This window comes from Acanthochromis polyacanthus, chromosome 4 (assembly GCF_021347895.1).
Source record: "Acanthochromis polyacanthus isolate Apoly-LR-REF ecotype Palm Island chromosome 4, KAUST_Apoly_ChrSc, whole genome shotgun sequence".
In the NCBI taxonomy this organism is placed as follows: domain Eukaryota; kingdom Metazoa; phylum Chordata; class Actinopteri; family Pomacentridae; genus Acanthochromis; species Acanthochromis polyacanthus.
In genome coordinates, this window is record NC_067116.1 from 11,432,952 (window position 1) to 11,452,767 (window position 19,816).

The following is a 19,816-nucleotide window of genomic DNA, read 5'->3' on the forward strand; positions in this document are numbered from 1 at the left end:
TACAGGGAGTGAGGGGATCACCACCGGGGATCAGTCAGCGCCTCACCACACTAGACCAACAGCTCCTGTCCAACGAAGATGCAAACAGTCACAGCAGAGGAGCCAATAATACATAAAGACATCTAAAACTGCCCCAGTACCACACTATGCTGGACCCAGGAGGTCGTCACTAGGGCCAATTGTCACTTACCCTGTCACTCCAATAAGAGAGAAACAAAATCCACAAAATCAAAAACAGATAATTGAATAACTAAACCCAAGATTACAAGAAATAAGTGAAAACAATAAATGATCCCAAGATCTGTAAACAATAAAACCTAATAATACAAAAAACAATTGACATTACACTGGCTGGGGAACAGTCTGCCTGGTGCAGCCTCCAAATGTGCCAGGTAGCAGGCACGCACAAAAGGATTGCGCTTTAAAAACAGTATCAATAAAAACAATTGCAGGTGAGCAGAGAGCTTGCTGAGGTGAACCCACAGACAGAACAGCAATAGTGCCACGGCCCGCTTCAGAGGTGGAGCCACCTGTCAGTGAAGGCGCAGTTTCCCATACACACTCTAATAAATAAAACACTGGGTCAACATAAAAACTTATGTTAACCGTTTCCACTCGAATTTTTAAGTTGAGCCAATAGCTGGCAGAATTACATTAAGTCAAAGCAATGTTTTGAATATGTTGAATTACCTTTTAGTCCGAACAAAAATGCATTTCTGAGTAACACAAACTTAATAATTGTCAACATGAATGCAAGTTTTTAAGTTGATCCAACATAATTTTTAAGTAAGGCGAAGAAGCTTTTTGGCCACAATTAAACAAATTTCTAAGTAACATGAACTTCATAATGGTCAATATGAATGCAACTTTTTAAGTTGATCCAACATAATTTTTAAGTAAGGTGAAGAAGCTTTCTGGCCACAATTAAACAAATTTCTAAGTAACATGAACTTAATTAGCTAAACTCTGCAAGAGTGAAGTCCTGTCCTATATTAACATTATGTTCAGCAGCTAAGAAACTCTCTCCTGGTGTTCAAAATGAACAAAAATTCAGACAGAAATATTCAAATTAATAAGAACCATTTATTAAAATTATGAATAACACTAAATCCTTAACAGCAGCACTAAATCATTTAAAGTGCAAACAGCAGAAGTTGTAGGCTGCGTTCTCCTGACAAAGATTACTCCCATCAGCAAGGCACAGGATCTGGCAACATCAATCCCCTGCAGGATCTTGTTTCCCTCAACAATGATGGTTGCACAACCATCACCGATGATGGCAATCTCCATCACTTGCATGGCAAGGTCTGCATCGAGCTCCTCCACATCCTTGAAGAAGAAATTAAAAGGTGTTAGGATCAGGGTTTTACACACAACTGTTTACAGCCTTATCAGCACCTGTGTGTGATCATGGAGGAGTAAATGAAATCATGTGTCTCCCATTTTATACTGACAGGAGAAAACTGTGGTATTAGAACTCATCAAGTGTTACAACCTTCCCCAGTCTCCCCTAAATCAATATAAACAAAGCAGTAGTGGGCTTATAGCAATTTAAATTACTAGTGTTTGATTCTTTTCTTCCATAAAACTTAAGGGAAACACTTATCTGTGTGGTCATGGACAGAGTCAGACCTGTCCACACAGACCTGAAGGTGTGTGTGCGTTAGGACGCATGGCTGTGCCGTTACGGAGCGCACCGCGGTGTCTGCTGGTTCGTTTATGAATCATAATGAACTCCTTTAGCTACCCCGTCCCTCTCTGTCAGTTTTATCATAGCCCTGTTTAATTTTTCTCATATTTTGGGAGCCCAGAGGGCCGTCATAATGTGCTCTTTCTCCGTAGGCGCGTAATATGTGTGCCTGTCGTCCTGGTCAGACGACATAGCCTGATGAGCGGGTTACATCGTGTTATCAATACATTTGTAAATATAAATGTAGCTGTCCATTTCATAAAATTGTATCAATATTATCCATTGATACATTTAATTTAATCCACAGGAAAAAACATATTACCACTGAATCCCAAGCAGGTGAGCTTCTCACAGGCTGTCACCTCCTTATGGATTCAATACCGACCGCATATTTTAGTTTCAAATGCGGGACAATTCGGTATTTTAAGGGACGGCTGGTAACCCAGAATTAGACTGTGATTCAGATAGGACGAAATAATAAATACAACTCGCCAACACACAACCTATTTGTGCACCGTTTTATTAGTCACATGCCGAAATTAACCAATTACTCCTGCATTGAAGCCAGTACAGGCATCACCTAGCTAAGTTTACCTCGGCACACAGACTGCCCTACCAACACTGCACGCATTTAAAAGTAAGGACTTCCAGATTTCGATATTCAGTTACAGTAGGCTATCATCAACAGAATTCTGAGCGAATGCAAATAAGCATAAAATTACTTACCGTTCACCAAAATGCTTCAATGAGCTTCGGCTGTGCTTCGGCTGCTCACCATGTGCTCACTCTGGCCTTAAACATGGCCGCTCGCGCATGCTGGAAAAAGAGACTGTGGGCCGTTTACACGTCATCAAATAATTTTTTACATTAGCAGAACTTAAAATCCAATTGTTTCATGATGAACTGAAATTTTTAAGCTCTGACAAGGTGATGGTAGTGTATTGAATCAAAAGGCATTATTTCTATGTCACCCAAGCTAAAAAAAAAAATAACATTTACAAGTAAAAAGTCTAACTGGATTACAGAACTTGATTTTTTATTTCACAACAATATATTTATTTAAGTTACGACAAAAGGTCCACAGAATTACTTTTTAGAGTGCAGCAGGTCAGGACGCTGCAACAGAACACAGCCTGATAACTGCCAACAGCAATCACAAACCAGAGTCATATTTCATATACAACCCACAGAAGCACATAAAGCATCAGACAGGAGCAAGCAAGCTTACCTCATGAATCCAGTGCAACGTGTTGATTACGCACGGCTCCGAGGCCACGCATGCCCAACTCCCAACCTTCGGCCAAGGTACCAGCCGACTTGGCTAAAATGCAGAAAGCGCATCAGACGCACACCAGTAAAAGTCAGAGATGCAGCGACCACGTTGGAACATACCTGCAAGCAGGGGCGGATCTAGAAAAATATTTATGGGGTGGCAAGAAGGGGGCAGGCATTTTTGAGGGGTGGCAACATGTATGTACAGATGTATATATACAGATGTATATATACCGTAGCATTGCAGCCACCATTTGTACAAGAAGAAACTATTCAGAGAAAAAGTTACCCATGAAGATCTATGGACTGAGCTGTACTAAGGTGAGCATAAATACACTGTGTGGAAATAAATGGGTCCCGGCACTCAAACAAGGTACTGGACATCACTTTTATTCTTAACTGAACAAACATTCTCTCCATTTCTCCCTCTGTAGTTTGAACTTTTTTTTGATAAATGAGGTGTTTAGTGATTTTTTTGATGTTGTATTTACTTCATACAGTTCACACAGGGCCTTTCTGTACAGTTTTATCATGCATATACAAAAGAGACATTAAAAATAATAACACTGCTTCCTGTTCAGCAGGATTCACACCATTTACACTAGTGTCATATTTTAAACTTTACACTAGGTTTTAGTAAAGATGATATCAGATTTTCGCAGATGGCAAAACAAAGATGTAAATACAGAAAAAAAAGAAGAAAGTGCAGATTCTGTTGAGGTCACCATTTAACACCTTTGTAAAGGCTTACCAGTGAGCATAACATGAAGATGGCATGCCTATAACAGCTGAATGCGGCGATTTCCATGCTGCTCAGCAAAACGCTTCACAAATTTATCTAGATCTAATGCTTTTGTGCGTTTTGATTCAATGCTGAGTACAGCCAAACTCGATAGTCTATTTTCTGTCATAGTAGACCGCAAATAAGTCTTTATGAGCCTGAGAGATGAAAAACTTCGCTCACAGGATGCACTGCTCAAAAGTAAAATAACCGCTATTTTACACAATCTGAACAACTCATAAAAAACATCCTGGTATGGGTCCAAAAACTGAGTGAACTCCATTAGAGTGGTAGGACTCTCTTTTTCCAGCTTTTTTCTGTCTAGTACTCTCCTGGTCTGATGTAACTCATGTATGAGATCCTCAATATTTGAATCATAAGCTTCAGCCAGTAACAGAACAGCTTCCTCTCTCAAAAAACTTGGACTTGACGGATTTAGTGCCTGGACACCCTGCATAATTTTACAATTCGTGTTAGAAAATCTTCTTCCTATTTCTCCAATCATGTTATTCAGAACTGGATAGTACACAGAGACACAAAAAGTGTGTTTGCTATCTGAAACTACATGCTGTCCCAAGGTGGAGTGGATGACAGTATCCTGAAGCACCTTTGTTGTCTGTCTTGGCCTCTTTGGGTTTTTTTTTTAGTTGTATTGATGTTACTTTGTTGACATAAATCAAGAATTTCACTCCACATTTCCTCAAAACAGGCTTGACTACAGTACTGGACCAGTGTCTCTTTAAGTGCTTCAATAAGTTCAACAGCCTGAGCATAATCCACTGTTTTAGACTGGAGCATGTCTGATAAAAATTTGGAGTCAGTCAGGACCTTCCTGAACAGAACAAGAGATCCAGCAAAATTCAGATCAATCTGAGCCAATATCCCTCTTACTTCAACAGCTCTTTGTGGATGGTTCTCAGATGCGAGCTCCTCAAGCACCTGTACTATTGCAGGCAACCTGTCCATAACATTGCGACATGGTACACACGTGGACAAAATTGTTGGTACCCCACAGTTAAAGAAGGAAAAACCCACAATTCTCACTGAAATCACTTGAAACTCACAAAAGTAACAATAAATAAAAAATTATTGAAAATTAAATAATCAAAAACAGCCATTACTTTTCAATTGTTGATTAACATAATTATTTAAAAAAAACAAACTAATGAAACAGGCCTGGACAAAAATGATGGTACCTCTATAAAAGATTGAAAACTATTTGACCAGAGTGACATGATTAACTCAGGTGTGTCATTTAATTGACATCACAGGTGTTTCCAAACTCATAATCAGTCAGTCTGCCTATTTAAAGGGAGACAAGTAGTCACCCTGCTGTTTGGTGAAAAGGTGTGTATCACACTGAACATGGACAACAGAAAGCGAAGGAGAGAATTGTCCCAGGACATCTGAAAAAAAATTATAGACAAACATCTTAAAGGTAAAGGCTATAAGACCATCTCTAAACAGCTTGAAGTTCCTGTGACAACAGTGGCTCATATTATTCAGAAGTTCATGGTCATGGGTCTTCCAACAGGACAACGATCCAAAACACACAGCCAAAAACACCCAAGAATGGCTGAGAGAAAAGCGTTGGACTATTCTAAAGTGGCCTTCTATGAGCCCAGATCTGAATCCCATTGAACATATGTGGAAGGAGCTGAAACATGCCATTTGGAGAAGACACCCATCAAACCTGAGACAACTGGAGCTGTTTGCTCATGAGGAGTGGGCCAAAATACCTGTTGACAGCTGCAGAACGCTCATTGACAAATACAGAAATCGTTTAATTGCAGTGATTGCCTCAAAAGGTTGCGCAACAAAATATTAAGTTATGGGTACCATCATTTTTGTCCAGCCCTATTTCATTAGTTTTTTTTAAAATAATTATGTTAATCAACAATTCAAAAGTGATGGCTGATTTTGATTATTTAATTTTCAATACATTTTTATTTATTGTTACTTTTGTGAGTTTCAAGTGATTTCAGTGAGAATTGTGGGTTTTTCCTTCTTTAACTGAGGGGTACCAACAATTTTGTCCACGTGTGTATGTGCCTACAGGCCCAACGCGTATCACTTAGCTGTTGGAGCTCCCTTGGTGCACCATGAAACATCTCCCACTGCACTTCCAGCCATTTGTTATGCACATATGACCCAGACATGAATACATACAGTTGTTCCAATAATGAGAAGAAGTTTCATGCATCTGCTACACTTTTTACAGCGTCTACTATAACTAAGTTCAAGCAGTGTGCACTACAGTGAACATAGAAGGCATGTTTAGCTACTTCTTTTATTTTTGCTTGAACACCTGCATGTGCCCCACGCGTCACTGCCGCACCATCATAGCCCTGGCCTACAAGGTTTTCCTTGTAAAGAATGCCGACATGCAAAACAGTAAGCTGCATCTTTTGATTGTGAGTATTCTAACCAGGGATGAAGTTTGTACCAGTCGCTGCGGAAGCTTCTTCTGGTTCCTCCCTGCAGGGTCTTAGGGAAACTGTCTCACATTAGCTGCACTGGCACCTCACACCTGGACTTGAATACGTCTAGAAGATGGAGGGGAGGAAAATTTTAAACTGGATTACATCTGAACTAATTATACAATACAACAACTGGTAAAAACATAATTGATTATAACCATCAGGCTGTGTTAACATACACTAGCATTTTAGCCTGGGAGAGTATTTTTAGGTTCATTTTACTAATTTTGGAATTTAACCTGGCCCATATCTCTAAAACACATTGTACACAAAATATTAAAACTCTGTCCCCATCTCATTACACATTCACAATTTCCCCACAAGCTTCCTCAATTATTCATATTTAAGCAAACATAAATATTTTTTATTTATTTGAAGAAGTCTAAGCAATGTCTCTTCAATGCTCCTTACAACAAAATGTCTGTTAATCTTATTTCTTGTCCTTATTTATCTGTAACTTAGTATACTATGCGGCAACAATTTCCATGCCATGAGGACCAGCTCGACTGGAGATGGTTGGTAATGGATCAGGCACTCCCCTTCCACTTTCATTGTCTGAATCCTGCATATCATCTTTCTCACTTTCTGCCTCCTCATCTTGGTGATGCTCTCCCTCCTCCATCTCTTCACCACTGTGGCGTTCTCCAACCTCCTCCTGTCCCTGGTCACCGAGGGCTTGTATTTCATCACATTTCTGTTGCCTTTCTCTCTCTCCTTCCACATTGTCTTACATTGACCTAGCTAACATTACATGTATGGTTAGCAAAACAACGTTCTTCTACCTGATATTTATTATCTCAAAATCAGCATTGCAACTATACTAGCAATGTGCTTTTAGTACAATTACATTTCTTAATCGATGGACATATCGATAGTTGCTCAGTTTTTACCTCTTTCCTCCTGTGTCTTCTTTCCTCCTGGCCCTGGCTCCCTCGCGTTTTCGAAACAAATCAGTCCCTTACTGCGCCTGCGCTGCAGCCGCTCGCTGCCGCTCTGGCCGCATCTCGTGCTGCATTCACAGCAGTCAGACACTGGAGTTCCTCGATCGTAAATGTCAAATTTCTCGCTACAAATTGGGGTGGCAGCTGGGGTGGCAAGCCTTTCTTTAAGGGTGGCATTTGCCACCCTATGCCACCCCGGTAGATCCGCCTATGCCTGCAAGAGTGAACGGAAGGAGCTCGCCAGGCAACATCTCAAGGCAGCCGCGTGAATCCAACACATCCGCACTACACCATGCTGCCGATGCGGCACTCGTGCTCCAGGAAGAGGTGAGGATGCATGTGCAAAACTCACAACCCTCTCCCAGATATAACTTGGCGACGCCGCCCAGTAATCAAGGTGCAAATGAATGATTGCTTCCAGCCCAGCTGCATTCAGTGACCGGGGAGCAATTGAAAACTACACCACCTGATCCAGTACACTTAACATGAGTGGAGACGGACTGGGCCATCCTGCCACACAGGTTTAGTGAATACTAAGTCTGTTAATCCTGAAATGAGGGAAACTCAGAGTTTTCCATTTCAAAAAGGGAGGTAACTCAAACCAGAGAAAGAGGGGTTAGTCTAGCTCAGGGGTCGGCAACCTTTAACACTCAAAGAGCCATTTCAATAGCCTAGCCGCGCTAGACAACCCACGGCAACGAATTTAATTCTCTGCCAGGGTGGGTCTAGTTACTCTCCATAAGGCTCGAGGCTGGATTCTCCTAAAACTGGCCGGACCAATCACCATGAAGTGTAGAATCAGAAGGCGGGCGTAACGAAGTGACGACACAGGCGTGACGATTCTGGCAGAAACAACCAGCGCACAATAAACAGTTGTCTTTCGACTCGGCTTTGGCCACAGCCCTTAAAGATTTGAAGCTAAAATTCAACTTGAAAGATAAACAAAGGACGGTACTGAAGTGTTTCATTGAGAAGAAAGACGTATTTCGGACTTATGCCGACGGGATATGGCAAATCCTTAATATACCAGTTGGCTCCGCGGCTCCGCGACTCCGCTGGTTGGGAAGCTAATGGGACTTAGCTACAATCCGCCGGTGCTCTCGGAACTACGTCAGCCTATTCGTTGCGTTGATTGGTTGTATACCTACCCAATTGCTGCAGAGGGATTTGATAGACAACCTTTCAGCCCGCCTCCCTCCCTGTCGAGCTTCCCTAGACCCTTGTGCCGTCAGAAACATGGGTATAGCGTGGCTAGGCTACTATTTCAACCCGTTTCCCACAGAAAAGAAAACACTGAGAGCCGCAAAAACCTTTTGGCATTTAAAATGAAGACAACACTGCATATATCGCGTTTTTACCTCTATGCCCTTGTTAATTTTGACTAATAAATTAAGTTAAAAAAATAATGCATTAAAAAAAATTTATTTAACCGCACCTTTCTCAGTTCCCAAATTTCTGGCACACCGATAACACTGATGAACACTCCAGCCAGGTAGGGAGCACTAATGAACCTAAAGTCTGTTTTCCAGCCATGAAGAAGATTCACAGGATGCACTGTCAGCACACAACAAAGTTTGGTGAACAGGGATTGAAGACAAGAACACTCTGAGTGTATTGAGAAGAAAGTTTCTTTTAAAAATCTTCCTGATGGCAGCTTGGATAAAAACATGGTTATTTGGAAATTGTGCAACAAATAGTTTTCTGATCACCGCAGCACTTCAAGCCCATGTATCCATCCCATAATAGACCACTTTTCGAGATGTTAAAGGTGCTTGAGTTTACAAAAAGCTTTAAAATATTGAATATAATCGCAACAAATGAACTTTGAGTTTGCAGTAATCTGTAAATGTAGTAGACAGATAAATATAAATGAAATATACTTGTCCAGGACTCTGCTGTGAAGGTGGAGACGTGCGGCGGTAGTGTATTTGCGACAATAAAAAGAAAGAAATTTGAAGGAGTGACGGCTAGGATTTAGGAATGGTGGCCCGCCGTTGCTGAATGAATGTAGAGCAAACACTGGGATCCGAAGATCAACAGGACTCCAAGTGAATACACTGTTAACCTTTCCTGCTCAGCTCCCGACCATGGTCAGGAAGCCCAGGGGAGGACAGTTCTCCAGTGCCGAAGTTATTGTTGTTACTTCGGGGTTAACCCCCTTCACTTCCTCAGCAGTCGTAGAAGGCAAAGACACAGGAGCCGGGCCTTATTGAAGAATACCGCAGCCTTTATTGCGAATTAACAGTGGCTGAACCATACAGTTGCGCTAACCCAGCAGCTCTTACTCCCTGAACCGACTGTCGTCTTCCTCGCTCACGCTGCATTTAGGGTCGCTCGGACATCTCGCTCTCCCCCTCTCACACACACACACACACACACACACACACACACACACACACACACACACACACACACACACACACGCTGCTCTCTCTCTCCTTCTCTCATAACGGAGCCACACACTCTCATAACAACATGCAGGCCGGCGAGTGTCGGAGATTGATGGCTGGGATGCATATTTTGACAGACAATAATTAAGACGTTTTATTTTGATGTTACAAGATCACAATAATCTTCAAACTTAGAATTAAATTTTTAAAACTAACAAACTAAAATAAAATAAATTTTAATTAAATAGCCTGCTGATTATTAATTTTCCAAAGCTACAGGGAGCCGCAACAGAGGGACGAAAGAGCCGCATGCGGCTCCGGAGCCGCGGGTTGCCCACCCCTGCTCTAGCCTGTTTCACAGAGAGAGGTAACTTAAGCCCAGGGTCAGTTACCGTAATAAGAGAGTCTATGAACCTAACCTTGGCGGGACCAGTAAGCCTCAAGTTTCTCCCAGTCTCCACCCTCTTTCAGTCACACAAGCTTCCAAAATGCTACTTTCTCTAAAGAACAATGCCTCCTGAGAGCCAGGATACTTGAATGGAGAGTGGCGAGGATGAGGGGGGAAAAAAAACAAATTCAGTCAGTCAGCAGCGGCGTTTTGGTGTAGCCTAGTTCTGTCGTCTGTCAAAATGGCATGTCATTTCGTTAACGAACCAGTGGATGAAGGAGCAGCATTGCTGCGCAGAGAATTAAATATTCCTTGGGAGATTATCAGGCTGGGCTGCACAGTGGAATACTCGTTAGCACTTTCACCTTGCAGCAAGAAGATCCCCGGTTCAAATCCCGGCCTGGGCCTGGGGTCTTTCTGCATGGAGTTTGCATGTTCTCCCTTTGCATGCGTGGCTTTTCTCCGGGCACTCTGGCTTCCTCCCACAGTTCAAAAATATGCTGAGGTTAATTGGTTACGCTAAATTGTCCGTAGGTGTGAATGTGAATGCGATTGTATGTCTGTATATGTAGCCCTGCGACAGACTGGCGACCTGTCCAGGGTGTCCCCTCACAAGGACGCTAGAAAGCAAATCTCGTTCCAAAATTGCGCGATTTCGGAACGAGATTTGCTTTCTTGCGTCCTGAGATTTGGATAAAGACCACAACAAACAGCGATCGCCAAGTAATGTGGAGGTTTTCGTTCACTTCTCATCTCTAGTATGTTGTGGGACACTCGTTGAGATTATCAGTGTGGGGAAAAAAAGCACGTTAGGGCGGACTTTTGACGCGGGGGGGCAAGTTGCCCCCTACTTTTCGCTAGTTGAGCTGCGAAGCTGCCTGCCTGGCTAAATACTGGAGCTATGTCGAAAATTCATTTCTCCATCACTCTCATGTATGAAATGACATATGAAAACAGACCCCAGGTTGAAAAAAAACGAAGTTCCCTTTTAAGTAAGAGTAACGTTAGCAAGATCAAATTTCTCGAAAATGCCCCCGTTTTTTTCATTCTATGTCTGCTACATGTGTAGAGTTTGTGCCGCTATGCCGCAACAGTTCATATGTGGTCATGTGACTGTAGGGCAAAATCTGGTGAAACAGAGTCGCATGATTCTTGTTGCATCGTCTGATTGGTGAAACACAGTCATGTGGTAGATCCACTTGGGGCACCTCTCCAAAGCATATATAATGTGGTAAATTAAAAAGTAAAAAATTGAGTGCAGTCCAGTGTAACGGAGTAAGAGTAGCGTTTCTTCTTCACAAATCCACTCAAGTAAAAGTACAAAGTATGCCAGAGTAAAACTACTCTCAGAAACACATTTTTTTCAAAAAGTTACTTAAGTGAATGAGGTAAAACACCAAGACATGTAGCACTGTCTTTTCGGTACTTTTATTAAACAACTGCAGACCACCAACATGCCGCCTGCGAGGTTTTCACTTCCGTCCTCATGTGTTCCTACACCATCACGTAACATGTATATCAGTACATGACATCCCCCTTTTCCTTGGAATTAAGGGTTATCTTCATATACATGTATATGCATCTATTTTTTTTTACATCAACTTGTCTCGCTGTCTAACAATGTGATTTTCTAACTGTCTCACAACACAAATAACATTTTCTTAGAACCATGAACATTTTCTTAGAACCCATATCTTTTTCTTTATTTCACCACAAATTCAGGAAACCTCTCAGGTGTCTTTTTAACCCTCTGGTGTCTGGTTTGTTTCTCTGGACCCAGTGTGCCCTCTTGTGGTGTTAAAGTGTAAGTGTCAATATTTTTGTTCATTTCATTTTCCTCCCTTTCAGGTGTTGTTTCTTGTCCACAGTGTCCTTCTAAGGTCTCATTGGTCACATATTTCTTTACATGTGTTGTATTCCGGTGATGGCGAGCTCCAGTTGGTGATTCAACTCCGACCTGGTTTCCAGTTTTGTTCACAACCTTGTGTGGTGTTGCCTTAAATGGTGTTGTAAACTTGTCATTTTTGTCTTGTTGAACCAGTACTGTGTCTCCTGTGTTCACTTTTGAGTACTGAGCTTGTCTTTGTTCATCTGCATACATCTTTGCTTTTCCTTTCTGTTCAGCATCTCTGTCACGTACATCCAAAGCAGTCGTTTTTGACTAACAAATGTCCGGCAACTTTCCTCTCATTTTCCGGTTGAACAGGAGTTCTGCTGGACTTTTTCCTGTGGTTGGATGTTCAATGCTACGGTAAGCAGTAACATATTTTCTTAGTTCACGTTTCCAGTCAAGTCCCTCAGCTTGCACAATCCTGATTCTTTTCATCAGTGATGCGTTTTGATGTTCCACTTCTCCATTCGCTTGAGCCCATTTTGGTGTTGTTTTCTCATGTTTAATTACGTTGTCTTCACAATATTCCCTGAAAAATTCAGATTTGAACTGCGGGCCATTGTCAAATTTAATAGTAACTGGAAGTCCATGTCTACTGAAAATACAGTCAATAGAGTCAATCACTTTTTCAGTGGGTGTAGATGTCATCACATCATATTCAAAGTAGCAACTGTAGTAATCTACCAGTACAAGTATTGAGTGGTTTGATGGTAGCAGTCCAAGTATGTCTACAGCGACATCTTGCCAAGGTCCATCTGGTAAGGTATTTGACATCCATGACACGCTTTGCAGTATTTTTCTGCAGCTTTGTCCATGCCAAGCCACCATACTTTTATTCTGAGATGTTGCCTGGTTCCTACAATTCCTAAATGTCCTTCATGAGCTAGTGAAAGTGCTTTAGCTCTGAGTTGTCTGAATTCTTGCTTGTGTTGTACGTCGCTTTGGACAAAAGCGTCTGCTAAATGAAATTGTAGATTGTAGAGTTTCTCTGGCAATATTATGTGATTACCTCTTAAAATCATGTATCCTATCACACAGTTTGTTTGCAATGAGTGCATATGCTTTGCATTTTTCAAAATGTCCATTTTCAGTCGCTTTTTGCACCTCTGTTAGCTCTGAGTCTGTGGCAAAGGTTTCTTCGACCTCTCTTGAGGTAAGTGCTTTTGGAGTTGCATTTACTGCAATGAATCTCACATACTCCTCTGATTCATGTTTGTGTATCTCTTTTGGTGTTTTATCTGACAGCAGTCTTGACAATGAATCAGCAATGTTTTGTTTTCCAGCAATGTGCACCACTTTAAAGTCATATGGTTGTAGTCTGAGAACCCACCGTTCTATTCGCACACATGGTCTGATCTATGATCTATGACTGTATATGACCTCTACTGGCTTGTGGTCTGTGATTAGGTCAAACTTTCTACCATACACATATGGATGTAGTCTTTCAGATGCCCATACCAGTGCTCGGGCTTCTTTTTCTGTTTGAGAATACCTGCGCTTGCAGTCTGTGAGGCTAAGACTTACATAACATACTGGTACCTCTTCTCCATTCCGTTCTTGTACGAACACTGCACTCAAAACTACCGGGCTTGCATCTGCTATGACTTTGGTTGGGGCACCTTTGTCAAAATAAGCTAGAGTACCTGCTCTGGCTAGTTCGCTCTTTAAAGTTGCAAATGCTTGTTTTTGCTCTGGCCCAAATGTAAATGCTGTCTCTTTTCGGGTTAAACATCTTAATGGCTCAGAGAGTGTAGCAAACTGTGATCTGAACCTGCTGCTGAAGCCTACCAGTCCAAGGAAGCTTCTCATCTCTGCAGCATTCTTTGGCTCTCTGGCTTCCACTACAGCTCTCCTTCTTTCTTCTGTTGGCCCAATGCCTTTTTGTGTTAGCAGTATTCCCATGAATACAAGTCTGTCCATATTGAACTGACATTTTTCTGGGTTTAGTTTTAAACCACATTCGGAAAGTCTCTTCAAAACAGCATGCAGGTGCTGGTCATGCCTTTCCTGGTCTGGTGCATGTATGACAGCCCGATCTCACGAGGATTCGTGAAACTGTCACGTAAGTTTTAGTTTCGGTTTCGTGCGCACCAACACGATTTCGTCATGTTTTTCGTGCCGCTCACCACGAAATGCGCACCAATGTATTTTAAACGGCGGACTTTTCGTGCCACCCAGAACGTATTTCAAACGAATGTGTGTATTATATTTTTAATGTAAAACCATGGCGAATCCAACGCTATATTTTGCATGACATCGTCCCTAACCATAACCCTAACCATAACCATAACCCGGTGGTACACTTACCTTTTTTTTTTTTTTTTTTTTTTTTTTTTTTTTTCCCCAATTTGCATAGGAATTTCAAGAATGTCCGGCGGCCGGCGGCCGCAAACGCGATCACACAAGCAGTATACGCCGATGGACAGCTTAGATCGTCATGAATCCGCTGGTATAAACCACTTTCAGCTGTGATTACCACAGCGGGTTTCGTTGTGAGCAACACGAAAAACATTTCGTGGTGAGCGGCACGAAAAACATGACGAAATCGTGTTGGTGCGCACGAAAAAGAAACAAAAAATTTACGTAACAGTTTCACGAATCCCCGTGAGACCGTGTTGTGTATGATCACGTCATCTGAGATGTTCTCAACTCCTTCAATGCCTGCTAGTGCATTAGCAATCTCGTGTTGGTATTGCTCCCTGTCTGACGAAACTCCAAATGTCAGTCTTTTGTATCTGTAAATTCCGTTATGCACTACAAACATTGTGATCTCTCTGGACTCCGGAGTTAGCTCCAGCTGATGGTAGCCCCACTTGAGATGTAGTTTACTGGAGATTGCAGAGCCATTCAGTCCTTGGAGTATTTCATCCACTGTAGGAATGGCATATCTTTCCCTGACTATTGCCTCGTTTGCTTTTCTCATGTCCAAGCACATTCTGATTTCTTTGTCACATTTCTTTGGGAGTACCACTACAGGATTTACCCAGGGTGTAGGTCCTTCTACACATTCTACAATGTCCATGTCGATCAGTTCATTTATCTTTTTCTCAACCGCATCCCTTAAATGGTAGGGTATGCGCCTCAGTGACTGTGCTACTGGTTTGACGTTTGGGTCAATACCCTGCTGAAAAAACCAGCATGGACCAGCATGCTGGTCACCAGCATGAAGACCAACATTTGTTGTGTTTTGAAGCTGGTGACCAGCATGGCATGCTGGTATGCTGGTCACCAGCATGGCATGCTGGTATGCTGGTCACCAGCATAGCATACTGGTGACCAGCATACCAGCATGCCATGCTGGTGACCAACTTCAAAACACAACAAATGTTGGTGACCACCGTGGCATGCTGGTATGCTGGTATATACCAGCATACAATGCTGGTCTGTAGTGCTGTGTCACCTGTATGAGACGCTGTTGGCTTATTGCCCACACAGAATAATGGCAAGCTGGTAATGTGGTCCTATCATGGAATACTGATGTCAAGCATTCTGTTCTATAGTCACCAATCTTTTATGCCGATTAGCAGAACCATACCTGTTGATATTAGTCTCCGTTGGGATGCTGGAATGTTGATTGTGACCAGAAGTTGTAAAACTATCACGTGCTTAATGTTTCTTAATGTCAAGTTGCTGTTCAATGAAGACAATTTGAGGTTTCATGACAATGTAGTTTAATAACAATAAGGTAACAAACATTAGGAAATATATTACATAATATTATTTAATAAGATGAATGACTAAGATTACAAATAAACACACAATACATCTATGGGCCTAAACAAGGAAAATCCAAAACATGAAAATGCAATATACTGTACAACTGGAAATGTTTTGGACTTAGACACTCACCACTTACAGTGCATCCGGAAAGTATTCACAGCGCGTTACCTTTTCCACATTTTGTTATGTTACAGTCTTATACCAAATCGTATTCAATTCATTTTTTCCCTTAAAATTCTACACACAACACCCCATAATGACAACATGAAAAAAGTTTTTTTGAGATTCTTGAAAATTTATTAAAAATAAAAACTAAGAGACCACATGTACATAAGTATTCACAGCCTTTGCTTAATACTTTGTTGATGCACCTTTGGCAGCAATTACAGCCTCAAGTCTTTGTGAATATGATGCCACAAGCTTGGCACACCTATCTTTGGGCAGTTTTGCCCATTCCTCTTTGCAACACCTCTCAAGCTCCATCAAGTTGGATGGGGAGCGCCGGTGCACAGCCATTTTCAGATCTCTCCAGAGATGCTCAATTGGATTCAAGTCCGGGCTCTGGCTGGGCCACTCAAGGACATTCACAGAGTTGTCCTGAAGCCACTTCTTTGCTATCTTGGCTGTGTGCTTAGGGTCGTTGTCCTGCTGAAAGATGAACCGCCGCCCCAGTTTGAGGTCAAGAGCGCTCTGGAGCAGGTTTTCATCCAGGATGTCTCTGTACATTGCTGCATTCATCTTCCCCTCTATCTTGACTAGTTTCCCAGTTCCTGCTGCTGAAAAACATCCCCACAGCATGATGCTACCGCCACCATGCTTCACTGTAGGGATGGTATTGGCCTGGTGATGAGCAGTGCCTGGTTTCCTCCAAACAAAACGCCTAGCATTCACACCAAAGAGTTCAATCTTTGTCTCATCAGACCAGAGAATTTTTTTGCTGATGGTCTGAGAGTCCTTCAGGTGCCTTTTGGCAAACTCCAGGCGGGCTGCCATGTGCCTTTTACTAAGAAGTGGCTTCCGTCTGGCCACTCTACCAAACAGGCCTGATTTGTGGATTGCTGCAGAGATGGTTGTCCTTCTGGAAGGTTCTCCTCTCTCCACAGAGGAATGCTGGAGCTCTGACAAAGTGACCATGGGGTTCTTAGTCACCTCTCTGACTAAGGCCCTTCTCCCCCGATTGCTCAGTTTAGATGGCCGGCCGGCTCTAGGAAGAGTCCTGGTGGTTCCAAATGTCTTCCATTTACGGATGATGGAGGCCACCGTGCTCATTGGGACCTTCAAAGCAGCAGAAAATTTTCTGTACCCTTCCCCAGACTTGTGCCTCGTCACAATCCTGTTTCGGAGGTCTACAGACAATTCCTTTGACTTCATGCTTGGTTTATGCTCTGACATGCACTGCCAACTGTGGAACCTTATATAGACAGGTGTGTGCCTTTCCAAATCATGTCCAATCAACTGAATTTGCCACAGGTGGACTCCAATTAAGCAGTAGAAGCGTCTCAAGGATGATCAGTGGAAACAGGATGCACATGAGCTCAATTTAGAGCTTCATGGCAAAGGCTGTGAATACTTATGTACATGTAATTTCTTTGTTTTTTATTTTTAATAAATTTGCAAGACTCTCAAAAAAACTTTTTTCATTTTGTCATTATGGGGTGTTATGTGTAGAATTTTAAGGGAAAAAAATAATTGAATCCGATTTGGAATAAGGCTGTAACATAACAAAATGTGGAAAAAGTGAAACGCTGTGAATACTTTCTGGATGCACTGTAAGTGGCCTTTTTGTTTTGTCTATTAATGTCAATGATTTTTTCGGTGATGTAACGTCCAGCCTTTCCCACCGTGGCTTCCAATTCTGCTTGTTCCACATTCTGTTTTTTCAGACACTCCCTGAAACACACTGAAAAGACATGCACAGATTTGTAAGTATCACAGTGTATTAGAAAAATACAATCAAGCATCATAACACCAAAATGTTATTAATCTAAGTCTCATGCAATTTGTACACAATTGACTGAAACATGCAAACCCCCCTAATATTGATCTTTATACATCAGTACTTTATCACACTTCCATTCACTGCAAGGGACAAAAATGTCTTTCTCGTTTGATGTTTCTGTAACACCAGGCCAAAGAAACTGTTGGCAGTGCATACTAAATAACCCTGTTACACTGTAAAATCCAATTAGTTATCATTACTTTAAAAAAGCATGCAAACCGGTTGCACTTAAAAAAAACAAGTAAAGAGAACGAGTTAAATTTAGTTGTACTAACTAGCACTTCCTTTGTAGAGTACACTTACAAATGAGTTTAAGCAACTAAAACAATCAAATAGACTGTACTTGATAACTCATTTTAGAACACTCTTGACTTAGTAAAGACTACTCAGAATTACTATTTCAATCTACTAAATAATTGCATGTTAAATTTACACTGTTCAGTTCATTTAACATACTTATCTAAGTTGAACTAACTTAGCATTTCTAAGTTATATATTTACTTGGACAGCAATCTGACTTATTTTCTAAAACCATGCAAACTGAACTTCAGCAATTTAAGTGGTTCAAAAATATCCATAAAGGAATGAAAAACAGGCTCCAATTTCTTAAAATAATCCGAATTACAATTAAACATAATAAATCAAGGTAATAACTGCTGAAAGTTCAAATATAAATTGCCTTTTATTTTTCTTCCATTTACATCAACTTTTTCTTCTCTTTATAACACTGTATTTAACACAAAAACCTGAGAGGGTAATGACTGGCAATCTCACCTGTGTGAATGAATGTACGAACATCGACAGCCTCTAACTTGCTGATGAACCCGTGGGCTGACTTTAATACAGTGAACAATAAGAAACAACTGAATCCACTCGTGCATTTGCATTGTAACTCAACAAGAGATTTTTAAGACTTTGCAATTTTGGAGGGAGTTCGCTCTCTCCCAGGCCAAGTATCACTCTTTGAATGAAGCCCAAAGTGTTTTTCATGGCCTTTGGGTAGTCTAAATGTAAAGCGTATGGCAATCCAAACAAAAAGCAAAGTGCCTCAGGCAGGTTCTGGACATTGTCCATTACAATACCTCCCTCAACAATGATGGCAGTAGATATTGGGTGAAGGTGGAGCTGATTTGGAACTACTTGCTCATCTTTACTGACAACAGTCAGCACCCCGACAGATACTTTTGCCCACGTCTCATCAGTGTCACAATCCTGTGATGAAATCAAACAAAACATTCCATCAGCAAAATGTTGTAAATTGTCAATTAAAAATTGTCCCCATTTCAACTGTCCTGACGACACTGCTTTCTAGCCTTGTGCATTAAAGGAATACTCAGACAATTTGGGAGTTAACCCTTTCTCTGTCATTTTCATAGAGAGACATGATCAATATCATTTTTGTGTCAATACGACCAGTAGCTGGCTTTAAGCTCTTAACAACATGGCTTAGCTCAGTGCAAGCAATGGCAGTGAAAAGTCAGTGGCTCGGTAAAAGTGAACAAAATATTCACTGTCATGATTTCTGCTAAGGTAAGTTGTGATGCTAACAGCTGGAAGCCAGCCACTGGACTGTATCAATCTAGAAAACATTAAAGATTTTCACCTCTGCCATGAAGGTTATGTTTTGGGTGGGTTTGTTTGTCTGTTAGAAACATAACTCTGTGTGCAGATTTTGATGAGACTTTCAGGAAATGTCAGAAATGGGACAAAGAACAATTGATTAGATTTTGAGGGTGATCCAGATCACTGTCTGGATACAGTTCCTCTTCCACGTCAACTTCTTAGCTGGAGCTGCCGAGCTATCACTGGTCGCTGGGCAAAGTGTGCCTTAAAACCCCCCACGGCCGTGAAAAGTCACCCACGAATGAGCAGCGCATTGTCCGGAGCTCCTAGCGGGCGACTGGGACGTTGACAGCCGGAACAGGTGCGGTTTGTCCCGAGCAGATGAGCGGCGAGGAGCGGCAGGTGTTAGCCGAGCAGCTAGCAGGGGATAGCTAGCGAGCCGGGGAGTCTGAGCAGTCTGTGACCGGGGAGAGCAGCCGGCGGACCCGCCGAGTTGAAAAAATGACAGCTCTGGTGGCTTGGTGCTTTCCGTTCGTGGTGCTCAGGCTCAGTTGGTGCTGTCCTCCGGATGCCGCCACCACATTCTGGGCTGGTTCTGGATCCGACGGAGTCTCGCGGACTCCCGCGAGATGTTAACGACGTTAACATCAGCGACAATAAAGTGTTCAAATTTGAAATTAAATCGGCGGAAATCCGCGGAT

The 19,816-nt window shown here is 41.9% G+C and overlaps 1 protein-coding gene and 1 long non-coding RNA gene across 3 annotated transcripts in view; one reads left to right on the top strand and one right to left on the bottom strand.

The window, feature by feature from the left end:
- The window catches only part of mylk4b (myosin light chain kinase family, member 4b), a 157,874-nt gene that overhangs the window by 118,002 nt on the left and 20,056 nt on the right, over positions 1-19,816 (top strand). The gene's annotated exons all lie outside the window — the stretch shown is intronic.
- On the bottom strand, positions 1,064-2,670 carry LOC127533682 (uncharacterized). Its single transcript, XR_007941441.1, has 2 exons — positions 2,417-2,670; positions 1,064-1,329 (listed from the first exon to the last, which is right to left on the bottom strand). It is a non-coding gene; the product is annotated as an uncharacterized LOC127533682 (long non-coding RNA).